Here is a 17,533-nt window from a genome sequence, read left to right as displayed (position 1 = left end):
CCTTTTTTTCTGGTATTTAGCTCTTTAGTTTATAACAGTTTCTTATAGACCTCTATTCTTGCTATAAAGTTATAAGTAATTTTTTTTAATGAAAGAAAAAGATTTAAAAGAAAGGGCGAAGAAGTAAATGAAGGGGTGGGAGTGGGTGGGGGCAGGAAGGCTTTGAAGGGCCAGAACGTGGCTCATGTTCATGACGCACGTTAAAACATATTCATGTTTTCAGGTTTATGAATGCATTTCATTGAGCCAATAACATCTTCAAAGACGACGGAGCGTACTTTCAGGAAGAAGTTTGGGCACATCCTGTGCTTAATGAAGCCAGTTACAAAATAGCCTTAGTCGGGGTAATTAGCCTGGCCTTTTCTTCTGGCTTAAAATATAGAACAGACCACGGAGCTTTTTTTTTTTTAATTCCGTGGTGAACAAATTTTGGTATCCTGGTTTTCATTAAGGTTACACCTGATGATGTGTCTATGAGTCATCCAGTAGGTTCAACCCATTTTCCTCATGTAAATATAGGGAATGGACAGTCCAGGGGCTCACTTCATTGACTTCTAGGTCTTGGCACTCCTAGAGCTAGACTCCTACCCCTCACAGGTCCTGCATTATTGATGCCATTTGTTTGTAGAAATTCATACAGTTTTTTAGTGAAATTTGCCCATTGTACCTCTAGGGAGTGCTTATTTTTGTCAACGCCTTTTCTACCTGCACAGGTAAAAATTCAAGACTGTCAGCATGCTTCCTCTCTTGAGAACACTAATTCCACACGGAGCAGCTCATCTCCCTGTGCTAAAAGCTCGGGAGAACTCCGGAGTATACACTGGCCCGAGAACCACCTTTTAGACACTAATAACAGGGCAAAAATCGGAGCCGAGGACCCTCTCAATCTAATCTTATCTTACCTCTACCGATGTCCATCCAGTTGTGTTTAAATCCCAGCTCTGCCATTTTCTAACTGTGTGATTTGGATTAAGCTACCTCCTGCCCTTGTGTCTCTGTGAAATCCACCGGCTTCTCATACCTGGATGGGAGGCGGGCCTGTGTCACTGCAGTGAAAGGCTTTCTCCCACCAAGTAGTTTGTTAAGAGAAGCACCTTCGCCTGCTCCTCCCACGCTTGGATGAGGCCAACAGGTGCTCAGATTCGGTGGTTTTCAAAATATGTTTACGTCCCTCCAGACAATGTTGAGAAACTTTGGAACCCTTGTGGGACATTTCGACATGTAAGACGTTTTGCCGGTGGCGTAATTTGATGCAAAGGATGCAGCTTCAATTGCAGTATAAATATTGGTTCTTCAAACTAATACTATTATAGTGCTCCTTTAAATATAGTCACTACAAATACCGCGGTTATTTTATAGCCACAGCTGTCCACCTGTGCTACGTGGAAACACGTTCTTCTAATGGTGGGAAAGTGTGCAATGCTCCTTTGCTGTCCTGACCTGTACCTCCAGCTCATGTCTCCAGCGGAATTCTGTCCTATTATCTTATTATGCTCAAAAGCTTTGTAACCACCCTATCATAATGTTTTACAATAAAAATATGCATATAAATCTATATGTGTAGATGTCCTGTGTCTCTAAGACTGCAAGTGTTAAAATTTTACTCTGGCCCTGGGCGGTGTGGTTCAATGGTTAGAGGGCCAACTCCAGCACAGGAGGGGCCCAGCGGGAGGCAAACAATCAATGTGTCTCCCTCACATCGATGTTTCTTTTCTTTCTCTCTCGGCCTCCCTCCCTCCTTTCCACTCCCTCTAAAAATCTATAGAAAAATATCCTGGGGCGAGGACTAATTAAAAAATGTATTCTGGAGGGAGTTATCAGATACTAGTGTTCACTTGATCAAAACAACATATGCATATGAAAAATTGTAATAAATAGTGATTGAACATAAACATACCATTTTATTGGAAATGTATTTATTTCAGCGAGCCTCCGGCTTCCTCCGTAGCTCGTCCTAACTGTGCTGCTGTAGGCGGCCAAGTGGCCTGGGCTGGGAGCTGGGTGGTGGCGGGCGGGAAGAGACGGGGACTTGCACCTCAGTCCTGGTCAGAGGCCACGTCCCGCGGGTCAGTCACCTTCCTTTAGTCTCCACTTCCCGTCTGTTTACTGGACGTAATACACCTCGTGCCCTGTTTCCTGCCCAGAGTTGCAGAAAGTCACCTGAGATAATGTAACAATGCTTTGTGTGCCTTGCAAACAAAACCCAGTTGTTAATTATTGTTATTCGTTAAGGAGGGAAATGCCCATTCTAAACCGGTGGCCACTGAGGCCCGGAATTCAAATTGCCATTTGAGAGTCAAATGCTTGTTTAATCTGACCCCTCTCTTTCACTCTAGGTTATTGGTATCCAACATATTAAAATACATTTATTGTTCTAAAGAAAAATATAAGGGTCCTTTAGGAACCCTTGAAGTAATCTTAAAAATAAAATGAAAAAGATTCGTATACGCCTACTTGATTCGATGTTTCCTTCGTGGGCAAGTAGCTGTCGGGTAGCCCCCAGCGAAGGCACCACCCACTCAGCACCCAGGAATGAATCTGTGAGTCAGAATCACACCCTGGGCGCGCACAGCCCAACGGCTTCTGGTCGGGAGGACTTTTCATCCTAGGCTCTTGCACAGAAAGAGAGGAAAAGAGAGTGATCTCTGAAGAGTAAACAAGGAAGTAAGCAAGAGGGGGAAGAAAGGAAGAGAAAAAGACAAAAATGCAGCACGTTTGAAGTCCGCCCATCTTGAACCCATCAGGGAAACCCCTGGAGAAGGCGCAGTGCGCGGCAGGCTTGCTGCCGGCGGGCGGGGCTGGGCGAGGCGGTGCAGGCGGGGTGCAGTGACGGATCCCACATCGCAGCTACACTTTGAAGTTGACCTGCACGGGCCTTTCATCGAGTTCTCAATATTGCTGTGGCTGTAATTTAAACTTGAAACAGGAACAAAGTGTTTTTGCTATTGAGTAAATCCTCTGTTTAGAAGAACAGATTCTCCCTGAGCAGATGGCTTCTCTCTTTTCCTCTGGCCCTGGTGGTGCATGTAGCCACCACCTTTCACACACAGGGTCTGGAAAACCGTCGCTCCATAGAGCAAGTCAACACAACACCAGCACTGACCGCGGGGTCCACACAGTGATAGCAGCATTTCTGGTTTCCCTCCCTCCCTTCTCTCCTTCCTTCCTCCCTCCCCTCCTTCCTGTTCCTTCTTGATTCTTTTCTTTTTAATTAAATGTATTGAGGTGACATTGGTTAATAAGATAATATAGGTTTCAAGTGTACATTTCTATGATACATGATCTGTATATTGCAATGTGTGCCCACCACCCAGAGTCAAATCATTTTTCTTCACCATATATTTGACCCCTTTTATCCTTTACAACACCCCGTTATTTGCAGATATATGCACTCCTATGTTCGCTACAGCTTCTTTGTATCTTAGAAAAATGATTTTTCATTTTTTTTGTTTTCTTATGGTACTAATGGAATAGTATTGTAAATGTAATGCCCATTACAAAACTTTAAGAAAGCCCTGGCCAGTTTGGCTCAGTGGTTAGAGTGTCGGCCTGCAGTCCAGAGAGACCCGGGTTCGGTTCCCACTAAGGGCACGTACTTCGGTTGCAGTTTGTCCCCGGCCCTGGTTGGTTGTGCGGGTGGCAGCCACTCGATGTGTCCCTTCACATCGATGTTTCTCTCTCTCTCTCCCTCCCACTCTATCTGTACAAAAAATGGAAAAATATCCTCAGGTGAGGATAAAAAAAAAAAAAAAAAACTTTAAGAAAAATACAGATGAGCAAACACAGAAATCAAAATAAAAACATGGATCACTTCCTCCAAAAATAGTCTCAGTTAACATTCTGGTGGAAATTCTTTCAGACTATCTATTCACCTGTCTCCCTCTCTCTCTTTCTCACTTTGTGTGAAACTTGGGTTAAACTGAGTATCTTACTTCTCTCAGTTTGACCCAGTTCTTCTACTTGTCCACTTCAGTTTCATTGACTAGGAGCTAACTCTTGGACCATAATAATACAAGGAGATTTTTCAGATCAGAGTTATCTGAGAAGATCAGTACTAAAGTTTCTGTTCATGAGTGTGATTTGGGGTTAAAATTTAAAAGGTCTGAGGCCCTGGCCAATTTGGCTCAGCGGTTAGAGCGTCGGCCTGCGGTCTGGAGAGACCCAGGTTCGGTTCCCGTTCCCGCTAAGGGCGTGTACTTCGGTTGCAGTTTGTCCCCGGCCCTGGTTGGTCGTGCGGGTGGCAGCCACTCGATGTGTCCCTTCACGTCGATGTTTCTCTCTCTCTCTCTCTCTCCCCCTTCCTCTCTCTCCCTCCCACTCTATCCCTCCCACAAAAAATGGAAAAATATCCTCGGGTGAGGATTAAAAAAATAAAAAAAAATAAAAAAAAATAAAAGGTCTGAGAACATGCTGAAATCAGGGCTTTCTGAGCAGACTTGTCTGATCTTAACCCACATGGTGTGATTAAGAGTATGAAGTAAGGTCACCCCCAACATGTCTATCACAAGTAGCCTCCTCCCCAGGTCTCTCGGGTATCTACACTTTCCAAGATCTGTTATTCTTTGTGCTACAAAAATTCGGGGAAAGTTCTCAGGAAATGTGCCAGCTGGTAGATATCACACTTACTGTTATCAGGCCTTTTATAACACCCCAACTTGTAATAGGTCATCGATCTCTGGGAAGAGAGGAAGGCCTTGACAAAGGTGTGGGTTGGGGTGGAGGAAATGAGGAAGAATAGAGAGCTGTGGGAAAGGAAAGTTAGGAAAGGTTTTTAAAGGAGGGACTTCCTCCCACACATTTGATGTTCTAAGGGCAAGGACCAGACACCCACTGAACTTACTGTGCACACACACTCACACACACGAGAAGGAGGGAGGAAGCGTTCGTGTAAAGACCCAATATTAGTAGAGTTATGAGGACATGAGATGAAGTATAACAGGTCTTGGGCAGCTGGCAGTTCAGGAACAGAGGTCCCTCTCTTCCTTCTCTGCCTCTCTTGTTCTTCTATCCCTCAAGCAACACCTTGAATCACTCACTTGACATTTGGCCCCAAATGGTCTCAGGCCCTAACATCACAATAGCCCTGGTCTAATATTCACACAGCTGACAGTTATTTCTGTGTCTCTTAATTCAAATTCCCCCAATCTTGCTGATCATGGAAATCGATCGGGGCTTTATAAACATACAGATTCCGGGGGTCCCATCCCAGGTGACTCAATCAGAATCTTTGGATAGAGAGCAGTAGACCGCCCGTCTCTGTTTGGACAGCCTCGGTCATAGCTGCTGATTGCCCAGGAGAAGGGTGTCCTTTCGAGGACACTGTGCTGTGGCCAGGATAGGGGAGCTTCAAGAGGCCCGGGGTTCACCTCAGGGTTGTGATTGCAGCACACACCATGAAACATGTCTATTACAGGGCTCCTTCCAATTCATTCTCTACTCGCCTTCAAGACGGTATACCCATACAATCAGGTCATGCTCACTCCGGTTTAAAATCCTTCTGCTGATTCCCTAAAGATCGAAATCCTTAACAATGAGAGAGGTGAGGGCTGAAACAGATTTAAAAAAAATTTAAAAAAAGGATGAGAAATGCTAATAGCAAAACTGAGTATCCAGGGACCTGGTTTCTGGTTTAGATTCTGCATAATCTTGTCCATCTTGTAACTTCTCTGGACGGTTACCTCACTGGGAAACTATGTGGCTGGAGAAAATGATCTCTAGCTCTCTGAGCTTAACATTCAGGGATTTCTTGGGTCTGCACCACTAATGTGGGGACAAGAAATCATTCCAGGGTATGGGGTAAGATTTGGTTAGAACAACTTGGGTCATGAATACATTCACCCCATATTAATAGATGAGAATTAAAGGTGAGAAATCAGTGGTCATAAAGGACCTACTCGTGTGCAAGATATTGACCCAATTGTTGCGTCATAGACAACAAACAGACAAAACCATTGTGGTCCTTCTGGTTTGTGATACAGTCAAATGGTTCTAGCGACTGTTCCTTCAAAGGCAGAATTCTAAAGCCTGCTTAGGAGTGCGCCCAGGTTTTAGGTCAGTGAGGGTATGCGAGGGCTGAAATAATTCCGTCCCAAACAAATGTGAAAGTCGGTACAAGTGGAAATGATGTCAAACGAACTACCGTGAGAAAATTGCATGTTTCTACGGAGACTGGGCCCACTGCAGCTCGTAATAGTCATCGGCAGAGTAGATGAAATAGTGTGCCAACAGTTCACTGGTTGGATGATTTTAATGGCTCTTATAAGTTCATGAAGAGGCTTGAATTGCCATTTTAAAAGCAGATTTAAAAATGCGTCATTCACTTCCACTGGGCAATGGGGTGTCCATGAGGTCAAAGAGGACATCCATCACTTGAACATAATAGAGCCTTTAACAAATTCAAACTAATCCATAGCAGTAGACGGAGGCCAGTGGTTGGATGGAAGGTTACTCAAGGACTTTCCTCTGACATCCCAGTAGAAACTTCCACCTGCTTCCCATTTGCCCACGATGTGCTAGAATGCACTTCTCCGCTGCAGGCCAGCCTTTGCCTCTCATCACTCAACCTGCTAAGAAAATGCACCTTTCTTCTTCCCGGATGAATAGGGGCTGATGACTTCTGATTCCTAAGGCCTCAGGAATCGCCCCATCCTCTGTGCCGCCACCACCTTGTCAATAGCACTGTCAGGAGACCTGCAGCGTGAGGGATGCGAATCTGCCCCTCGATGGTGTTTCTCTATAGCAGACTCACTTCTGTTTGTAGCTTACACCCCCCGCAGCGGCCAGCGCGGAACTGTGACTCAGTAAATACTCCAGAACAAGAACTGGGAGGAAGGAAGGAAGGAAGGAAGGAAGGAAGGAAGGAAGGAAGGAAGGAAGGAAGGAAGGAAGAAGAGAAAGAATTGTATCAATGACTGAGGTGGGGGATAGTGATCTCAAAATGACTTTTATTCCAATTTATTTCATGGCAGTTAAAATACTACACTTTGACAATGAAAAGATAGCAGGACACAATATGGTTTGAATAATAGTAATTAAAACAGGACAATGCTCTGTAGGAAATATTTATTTATTTATTTATTTATTTATTTATTTATTTATTTAATCCTCACCCGAGGATATTTTTCCACTGATTTTTAGATAGAGTAGAAGGGAGTGAGGAGGGAGAGAAACATCAGGGTGAGAGAGACACATCGATCTGTTGCCTCCTGCACGACCTGGACCGCGGCCTGGGGATGGAATCTGCAACCCTTCAGTCCACTGGCCGACACTCTAACCACGGAGCCAAACCGCCAGGGCTGACATATTTATTTTGAGTGATAGCACTTACAGAAAAGAAAACAAACTCGTTTCAATAAAAGAGGGTGAGGAAGTGAGGGCCTTCTGAAGAGGGATCCCGAGTGATTTTAGGGTTGCTCATATCTCTCTCCAGGTGAGGGTACACGTCAGAGCCGTGGCCTTCTTCCTCCTCACCGTGCCCGTGTGTGTGTGTTTCCTCCACACAGGATGGTTTGCAGGCTGGCAGGCGGGGAGAGGAGCGGAAGGGGCCCAAGAGACCATGAGAATAAAGGCTTGTCCTGAAGTAGCTGAGTAACTGGGAAGTTGTTATGGGTTGAATTGTGTCGTCCCCAAAATTCATGTTGAAGTCCTAATCCCCAGAAGCTCAGAATGTGCCCTTATTTGGAAATAAGGTTACTGCAGATGTGATTGGTCCATATGAGGTCATTAGGGTGGACCCTGATCCAATATGACTGGTGTCTTCGTAAACAGGGGAGATATGGACTCAGAGACACGCGGGTGGGAAGAACACCGTGTGAGCGTGAAGACGGCCATCGACAAGCCAAGACCGAGGCCTGGGACAGGTCCTTTCCCCACGTCCTCAGAAGGAAGCAACCCGCTGACATCTTTTTAAAAAAATATATGTTTTTGTTGATTTGAGAGAGGGAAGACAGGAGAGGGAGAGAGAGAAACATTGATGAGAGAGAAACATCGATCAGCTGCCTCCTGCACACCCCCTGCGGGGGATCCAGCCCACAACCCAGGCATATGCCCTGCCTGGGAATCAAACCGGGACCTTTTGATGTACAGGACGACACTCAGCCAACTGAGCCGCCAGGGCACCCGTTGGCATCTTGATTTTGGACTTTTGGCCTCTAGAACCCTGAGACAAAAAGTTCTTTTGTTTAAGCCACCTACTTTGTGGGACTTTGGTACAGCAGCCGTAGAAAATTAATCTAGGAATGAAAGAGAATGTGTGCTTACATGTAAAAGCAGGATTTCCTCAGACGGAAGAACTGAAACGTGAGCTGTGAGATTCAGAGGGATGAGGAGGACGGCTCCGGGAAGACAGTTCTGTGGACATTAATCAGTTCCTGGGCCCAGCCAGCAGATGGCGTCGTTGATCGGAACAGCACTCTGGGTGCGAGGAACCCAGTGAGTCTTGCAATCTGTCAGATATTTGCAAGTGGAGTAGCCCGGTAGTGGTCATTGCTGGACTTGAAGACAACTGCTAAATGTGTCCAGCATCCTCTGTGATTCTTGGAAGTCTGCAAACAGGGGCTTGTGAGAACTATTTCTAATGGTTATAATCTAGGCAGGCGTGCAGAGTGGTACGTGGGCATGGAATTTAAACTTTTGTGACATCTAATTAAAATGCAAACTCCTAGAGAGTTGGTAACTCTGGCTGTGCCCTTCTCTTAGTATCCTACACAAAGTTAGAAAATGGTTGTTCTCTGTGATAATAACTTTATCCTTTTAAGCTTACTAAAAAGAGACTTGTTTTTCTTGAAAATTACACTTTTAAGCCAATGGTATATACAAAACCTGTGTTTACATCTACATAAATCTTTCAGGCATGCTCTCATTTACTTCTTAGAATATTAACATATATATATATATATACCAACCTTGACCAAGGAATAAGATTGTGTTTACAACCCTGGTTTGGCTCAGCAGTTAGAGTGTCAGCACTTGGACCAAAGGGTCGCGAGTTCGATTCCAGTCAAGGGCACATATCTCAGTTGTGGTTAGGTCCCCATTCCCAGTTGGGGTCGTGTGGGAGGCAACCAATTGATGTGTCTCTCTCACATCAATGTTTCTCTCTCTCTACCCCTCCCACTCTATCTGAAAACAAGTGGAAATATAAAAAAAAAGAAAGAATGTGTTTACAGAGCACTTTTGTTCAAGAGACCTGTGGTATAATCAAGGGAGATCTTACTGTCCCTGATTTATATATGAGGAAAATAGATTCACAGAGTTTAAGCACAAGTAAGGAATAGCAAGACAATAAACAACAGAACAACCTAAAACCCAGTTCTTCCGACCCCAATTCAATATTCTCTATCATTAATTAGATGTTTAAGAATTTAAGAAACTGCTTGAAATGCAAATCAAAACCACAATGAATTATTGCCTCACATCGGTCAGGGTGGCTGCTATAAAAAAAACAAAAGCGAGAAACAGCAAGTACTGGCGAGGATGTAGAGGAAAGGGAACCCTCGTGCACTGTTGGTGGGAATGTGAATTTGTGCAGCCACTGTGGAGATCATTATGGAGGTTCCTCAAGAAATTAAAAATAGAATGACCCTATAATCTCGCCATTGCACATTTTGGTATTTATCCAAAGGAAACAAAAAACACTAACACAGAAAGATATCTGCACCCCCATGTTCATTGCAGCATTATGTACAATAGTCAAGACATGGAAGCAACTTACGTGTTGATTGATGGATGAATGGATAAAGACACACACACACACACACACACACACACACACAGATACACATAATGGGATATAATTCAGCCATAAAAAAGAGGAAATCTTGCCTTTTGCAACAACATGGATGGACCTTGAGGACATTATGCTTAATGAGGTAAGTCAGCAGAGAGAGACAAATACCACATGATTTCAGTTATCTGTAGACTCTAAAAATAAAAACAAAACAATAGTGTCAGGTGGGTACTAGACTTATTGGGGTGATCATTTTGTAAGGTATATAAATGCCTAATTTCTATGTAGTGCACCTGAAACTAATATAACATTGTATGTCAACTATAATTGAAAAATAAATTTAAAAAAAGAAAAATTGAGCTCATGGATACAAAAAACACCCCCAGATTGGTGGAGGGTGGAAAGTGGACACAATGGGTAAGTGGTCAGAATGACCACCTTCCAGTTATAAAATAAATAAATCATGTAAATAAGAGACTGAATGTACAGCGTAGTGATGACTAGAGTTAATAATACTGTGGTGTATATTTGAAAGTTGCTAACAAAACAAATCTTTAAAGTTCTCATCATAGCCCTGGCTGGTTTGGCTCAGCGGTTAGAGCGTCGGCCTGCGGTCCTGAGAGACCCGGGTTCGGTTCCCGCTAAGGGCACGTAACTCGGTTACAGTTTGTCCCCGGCCCTGGTCGGTTGTGTGGGTGGCAGCCACTCGATGTGTTCCTTTCACATCGATGTTTCTCTCTCTCTCTCTGTTCCTCTCTCTCCCTCCCACTCTACCTGAACAAAAGATGGAAAAATGATGGAAAAATGTCCTCGGGTGAGGATAAAAATAAATAAATAAATAAAGTTCTCATCATGGAAAAAGTCTGTAACTAAATAAAAAGAATTTAAGGACCCGATAATAGAAAATGATCCCACATAGTTTAATGTCTTTGGTTTTGGTTTTGTTAATCCTCACCTGAGGACATTTTTTTCATTGATTTTTAGAGAGAGTGGAAGATAAGGAGAGAGGGTGAAAAAGAGAGAGAGAAACAAGTCACATTCAGTGGTTGGCCAGTCGGGGCTGGTGATCAAACCTGCATCCCGGGTACATGCCCTTGACTGGGAATAGAATCTGCCAGGTTTTGGTGCATAGACCGACACTCCTGAGCCACACTGACCAGGGCTAATATCTTCAGTTTTTTAATGGTCTAGCTGTGCTATTTGCCAAGATATTTATAATAAAGAGCCTCTAAAATTTTAATTTAAATCCCCTTGTTGATTATATAGTTAGTTCTCTGAGTAGAAAAAAAAAATGTAGACACCTGAAATTGCCCAGAATGGGTTTGAATATCTCTAGTTTGGGCAAGTTATTTAATGTCATCACACTTCAATGTCCTTAACTGTCAAGAATAGTCATACTTGCCTCATAAGCTTCAACAAAAGAAGATACACGAAGAATTTACTATAGTTCCTGGTATCAAATAGGCCTTTTGAAATGGTTGCTCCATCATTTTCTATAAATAAGCGAGTGTCTGGAGGTTTAGCGTGCAAAGAACATGTTTTCTCTCAAGCAAATGTCTAAGATCAAGGTCAAAGTCATAATATGCAGCCCTGGACCGCCTTCACACCCACACAGGGCTGCCAGGCACGTCATCGGACGCACTCCCTTCCCACTTACTTACAACTCAATGCGGTAGGAACATTCCTGGGGAGCGGAGCTGCTTGCTGGGTGGCAGACACTTCTCAGGGCTCAGTGCCCTTCGCCGACTTAGTGGGAGTTTTGCATGTAGGAAGAAAGAACAATTTGCTATAAAGATCCCTGCTGTGGAGCAGAGACGGTTATTTTACCGTAAAAGGAGCAAATTGCACGACTTCTTTAATGTCATCCAGATGATTTTCTCCCTTTCATTTTTTGAGCTTTGCTTACGATTCTGCAGTATTTCCAAGCAGCAGAGACCTCACTTGGCATTACCCACAGCTCCAGCCGTCGTACACAGTGTAGCCGCGCATGGGCTTGCTGCTGTGCCTTTTTTCGTTTCGGAATTCCATTGCACATGAAACCCTTCCGCGTGGCTGAATGCTATGCCGTTTACAAAGCGTTTAGTGTATATCAGTTCATCGAATGTTAGAGCTGGAGGCACTGACCAGGGGTCAGCCAGACATTTTTTTATAAAGGGCCAGGTGGTAGATATTTCAGGCTTTGCAGGCCATTGAGTTTTTATCTGCTGCAACTACTCAGTTCCACGCCTGCAGAGTAAAACAGCCACAGGCAATATGGAAACAAACGGGCGTGGTTGTGTTGGGTAAAATTTGCTTTATGGACCCTGAGATTTGACATTCATTTAATTTCTACATGACACAGAATAATCTTTTAAAAGGTTTTCTCTTGGCTCACAGGCTGCACAGAAACAAGCATACGGTGTCTACTGTCTATCCTTGAGTTGGAAGATTAGAGTCAGAGAATGTGTAGAATCTGCCGGAGACCTGAGTGTCTCAAGACCCTTCACTTCACAGCTAAGACTATGGAGCACACAGGGATTCAAATACATTCCTCCAACTCATGCAGTTCGTGAGTCATGGAGACAAAAACTGATTTCCCATCTTCTGATTCCAGAATCAGATTTTACAAAACCATGTCATTCTTCAATAATCACCATGACTGATACGCGTCCATGCAAGCATTATGATGAACTTGTAATTAATCCGTGGACATACATGTCTGTCTCCTAACTGGCTCTTCTGAGCTCCACTTGGAGAACCGTGGACTCTGCAAGATGACGCCTTTGACTGTGTCACTGACAGTGTACCGTTAGAGTCAAATAAAGCGTGAGAGACCTCTCTCCTGACTTATACTGCCACTTAAGCTGAATATTAGAATTTTTGAACTAAGAGCGTCCTTAGAGATTTTCTTGGCTCACATATTGAAATTATATGGGAGAAATTGAGGTCCAGAGAGCCTAAATGAACTGCCCAAGATCAACCATTGGCAGGATCTACAACCAGGTCCCTGGACCCCCAGTGCAGAGATGTTTTAATTGTACCACATAGCCTGACACAAGAGTTCATGAAAAGGAATTTTATTACTCAAAATTAAAGCGTGCTTTTGTGTTAAAGTCCAGAGAACAAATATAATGATTACCAACTCATTCTTATTTATCAGGATTAGACACACAAATAATATTTAATCTTTTCTTCTTTATCCCCATTTTACAGATCAGGAAGCTGAGGCTCAAAGAGGTGACAATAACTTATTTCATGTCACATAGCTGGCAAGTAACAGAACCACAGTTCAAAACAGCTTTTCTTTTTCAAATCTGAGGTCTTCCCTTTCCATGTCCCCTCTGTTGGCTGCTTTGATTTTAAGCCACAGAAACTGCAACAAACTGGAGTAAATGATAAGGGTTTATTGTGTGATTTCAAGTGTCATCCCTGGCTTCCCTGGCTTGTTGGAAAAGTCTCAGGCTGGCTTCGGCTCACGTCCCTCAGTCCCATCCAGGGAGGGCGAGTGTGAAGCTGAACCATCTGCCGAACAAGTGTCCCGATCCTGGGCTCCCCTTGGACCAATCTCTGGACTAGTCTATGGGCTGAAGATGGAACTAATCCTCAGAAGTCATCACTAGAGCTGGGAGTGGGGTTAATGCACCCAAATGAACTGTTGTCACATAAAGGACAGAAGGATGCTCCCTCCGGAAAGGAAAATGGAGGGACTTTAAGGAATAACAAAAAAAAATGGAAGAATGAATATTTTGCAGGCAAACGATGCATTTACTTCACCACCTTCATACCCACTCATGACAGGGTGAAAGACGCACCACTAGCAGCATGAACCTCGAGGGTGAGGCCCCTGACTGCGTGCTCTAAGGTTGTGGGGAAGAATTGCTCAGGGTACACTATGCACACCTGTCTTAAGCAAGCATCTTTGGGTTCTTGCCTGCATGTTAGGCATTATTTATTTATTTTTAAATCCTCACCCAAGGATATTTTTCCATTTATCTTTGGATCGAGTGGGAGGGGGAGAGAGAGAGAGATTGATGCAAGAGAGACACACATCGACCCATTGCCTCCTGCAGGACCCTGACCACAGCCGGGGATCAAACCCCGAAACTAAGATATGTGCCCTTGCCCAGAATCAAACCTGAGACTCTTTGGTCCTCGGGCTGATGCTCTAAGCGCTGAGCCAAACCAGCCAGGGCACATTAGGCATTATTAAATGACTAGATATCAGCCTATCGAGGCAGGACCTTCCCAAAATGTACTCGAGCATTTCCTGGGGGCGAAATTTGCACTTTCTAAGGAAAAAGTAAAGGGACTAATAGTGACCCAGGCTTAGTCTTTACAACCCAAATTTAATCTTCTCCTGTCTGCCAACCTCCAATGTCTGTGTATCAGGCTCCCCACCACCCATCTCAGCATGCACAGTGGGGTGCTATGTGTCTGCATCTCCATGAGCCCGCGGTCTGTGTAGGGAAGGACTGTTGTTCACCCATCTTTGGCCCTCAACCTGGACAGGGCTGGGTTTAAGCCTCGGGAATACTGATCCTCCCCTTCAACCAAATGAGAAAGTGAACATCTGCCCCGTAGGGTATCTGTAATATCAGGGAAGGAAAGGGCTACCTCTTTCCAGTGTTCATTCATTCTAAGACGCACATTCTCTCATAGTTTAACACCTCTGAAACTGAGAGCCATTCTTGCAACGAAGTGAGTGTTTGTGTGTCCCCCAATTTCATATGTGGAAACCAAGGTGAAGGGATTAGGAGGTGGGGCCTTTGGGCGGTGCTTAGGTCATGGACTGGAGCCCTCATGAGCGAGACCAGTGCTCTTAAAGAGACCCCACAGCACTCCCCAGCCCTTTGGCCACATGAAGTTACAGGCAGAAGGCACTGTCCGGGAGCCCCAAGCAGGCCTTCACCATGCACTGAGTCTGCCAGCACCTGTTCCCAGCCTCCAACATGTGAGGAACACTTCTCTGTTGTTTACAAACCATCCAGTGAATGGTATTTTGTTATAGCAGCCCAAACGGACCGAGACAGTCCTGCAATCCCACAAACCCTGTACTCTACCTTACATAAAATAACGGTGACTCTTACAGTCAAAGGTAGTCAACAAAATATGATGTTACCAATAGCCATGCAGTATTCTGCCTCTAACAAATGCCCAAGAAGCCTGCCTAAGAACCAAGTATTCAATTTGTCAACCTCAACAGGTTCCCTTTCCTTTCCCGACAGCATCCTGGATGCCGTTAGTCATTCCCCATCCCTCTTGTACTTTCAAGGTATCCCAAGATTTTTTTAACAAATCATTTTTATTTTTGTTTTCACATATACTAGTTACAGTATTTCATACAGTACTTAATCTTATTTGTCTTTACTTTCCATTAGCTGCTCACCATCACCACTGAGCTGAAAGTAATGGGAAGAACTTTGCACTGTTTTGGAAAGAATAATTTTTGCTTTAGTCCAGTTTTGCCACTAATTAGCTACATGTCTAATCTCTGTCATCTGCAAAATGGGGGTGCCAATTTTGCAAGGTCCAATGGGATCATATATGTGAAAGTCCTTTACAGTTACTGTATTGTGGAGTCTGATGGACAGAAAGACCTTGTTCCCCTCTGTCATTTGGCCAGTGTTGGACAGCTTCCAATGACAACGCTTTAGGAAAAAAGGGTGTCTTTCGAGATGTGTTTGATTACTTCCTATATTCACTCACATGATCACTGGGATGCTTTCTGTTCTGGAAACATCTATAAGACATGGAAAACAAAGTGACTAATTGTTACATTTGAGTGTACCCAGTTTCCAGTAAGAATGTGAACTCCATTGCTTTAAATGTCAGTGTTCCCCTTGACTTTGCTGGTTCCAGCAGGGACTGCTTTGTTTGCGGGGCCACGAGGGGCACCTCACCTTGAGGTTTGTTAAGACAGCACAAGCTTTGATTTGAGATCGAGTCTTTCAGTTGACTTTTGAGAGACAAGCTCCCTTGTGTGTTTGGCATTAAAATAGTAATAATTTATTTGTGTGTTTTCTTCTTCTTTTTAACTTTCTGCTTCCCCCTACGTTGCACAGTATTAAAACTGAGATAGTCTTTTACTTGGCTTTAAGCTTAAGTCATGGAGTGGGAGTACAGTGGACATTAGGGCACTAATAGTGACTTAGCACCCACTCTGTGCTAGTTTAGGCACGTCACCTCGTTTCTCTAGACATCTCACAGTGATCTGAAAATGTTCCGTGTTTTGTATTTGAGATGAAGACACTGAGGCGATTTGTAAGAGATCATGACAGAACCGAACCCAAACCTCCTGAACATAGACTCCCTCCCCCATAAAAAAACATTTGTTTTTTGTTTTAGACTTTTGGTTTTGTCTGTGAATAAGAAAAAAGAAGTGAAAACATAATATTTGAAAAAGGATTTGGTATTGTATTTTCAATTCTCTTAAACTGGAGATCATCTTCCACTTTCTGTATGTTTTCCTTTCATGTTTATTCCCGAACATGAACTTGTCAGTGAATCATTTTCCTTTACACTTTTCCCAGAACAATTCCAGATTCTTACGGCATTACAGAATAAGTCTAGCTAAAGGCATTCCCTAAAGCAGACAGCCTTAGGGAGGAAGTGGAGGACAAATTACATGAATGAGTTAGTACAAAGCTGCTAGTGAAACCTATACAGGTAAAAGGCAGAGGGAATAATTTGCTCACCAAGCTATTTCGTACCAACTACCAAGAAGTAAAAAATAAAGAAGTGTAAGTTATTTATTTAAATTGCAAAAGGTTACGGAGACTTAACTTAAAGAGGAAAACAAAAACAAATTTTTGGCCCTGACATTTGTTTATAAGCACAAAGAAAGAATTTATTTTTTGACGTCGGAGCGTGTTTTCCTTAGATGATGGAAAAAGATTACATTCTACATAGGTCAAAGTTAATCTGTGATTAGCATTCCTAAGACACAAGTCTTATAATGTATGACATCTTTTTCATTTCACAACTCTTTTGCTTGTTTTTCATGTTTGATTATTGTATTGTTTTATTACTTTTGTAGTAAAGTTTTTTTCCTACTCTACTAAAAGTTTTTTTATTACTTTTCTCTCTAAAGAATAAAGAAAAGTTCTCTTTGAGAAGTCTTGGTGTAAGAAAGGGGGAAATTGTCTGTGAATGAATCAGATTTCTTAGATTCATAGATACAGGAAACATCATGGTTTCTCACAAAAACCATAATACTTGAAATGATGTAAGAATATAAATGGAAATGAAATTTCCAGAATAATTTTTGATTACCAACAAAAAATGTTGCAGAAAATATATTTGGAGAGAAAGGTGGAAGAAGATGTGTATGCAAAGTTAGGCAAGCACTTTATTAAAAGTGGAAGTTATTTCTAAGACATCACTAAGAGAATTTCTTGGGGAAGTCTGCCTTAACAGAGCAGAGCCTCGTTCAGATACGATTTCCCCGCCTTGGCACATTCGTTGATTGCCTCTTCAGCGAAGCAAAGTGGCATTTTCCTCGGGCAGGAAAATCCCATTATGAAATGCTGCAGAAAGAAAAGGTGTTTCTTTGGTCATATCTTGACTTTGAGGGCCTCTGTGGCGGCGGGGACTGGTGTCCCGGAATAAATAGAGCGAGGGCTCCCTGGGCGAAGTCAGGGTGACTGGCGCGCGCTGCGCTGCTGAGACCCGCTTGCTGCACACGGAGCGCCCTTCGTCCCCTGCCTCGTTAGTGACAATGCACACTCGCTAACGTGTCCCCAGACTTTAGGAAGCCGAGTTTGGGGCCAGGAAAGGTGGGAGCGGCTGCTGGGCCGCGGGGCCCCAGAGCACCTGCTTCTCCGCTCG

The sequence above is a fragment of the Molossus molossus genome, unplaced genomic scaffold (genome assembly GCF_014108415.1).
Source record: "Molossus molossus isolate mMolMol1 unplaced genomic scaffold, mMolMol1.p scaffold_m16_p_16, whole genome shotgun sequence".
NCBI lineage: Eukaryota > Metazoa > Chordata > Mammalia > Chiroptera > Molossidae > Molossus > Molossus molossus.
This window is presented reverse-complemented; position numbering follows the sequence as displayed.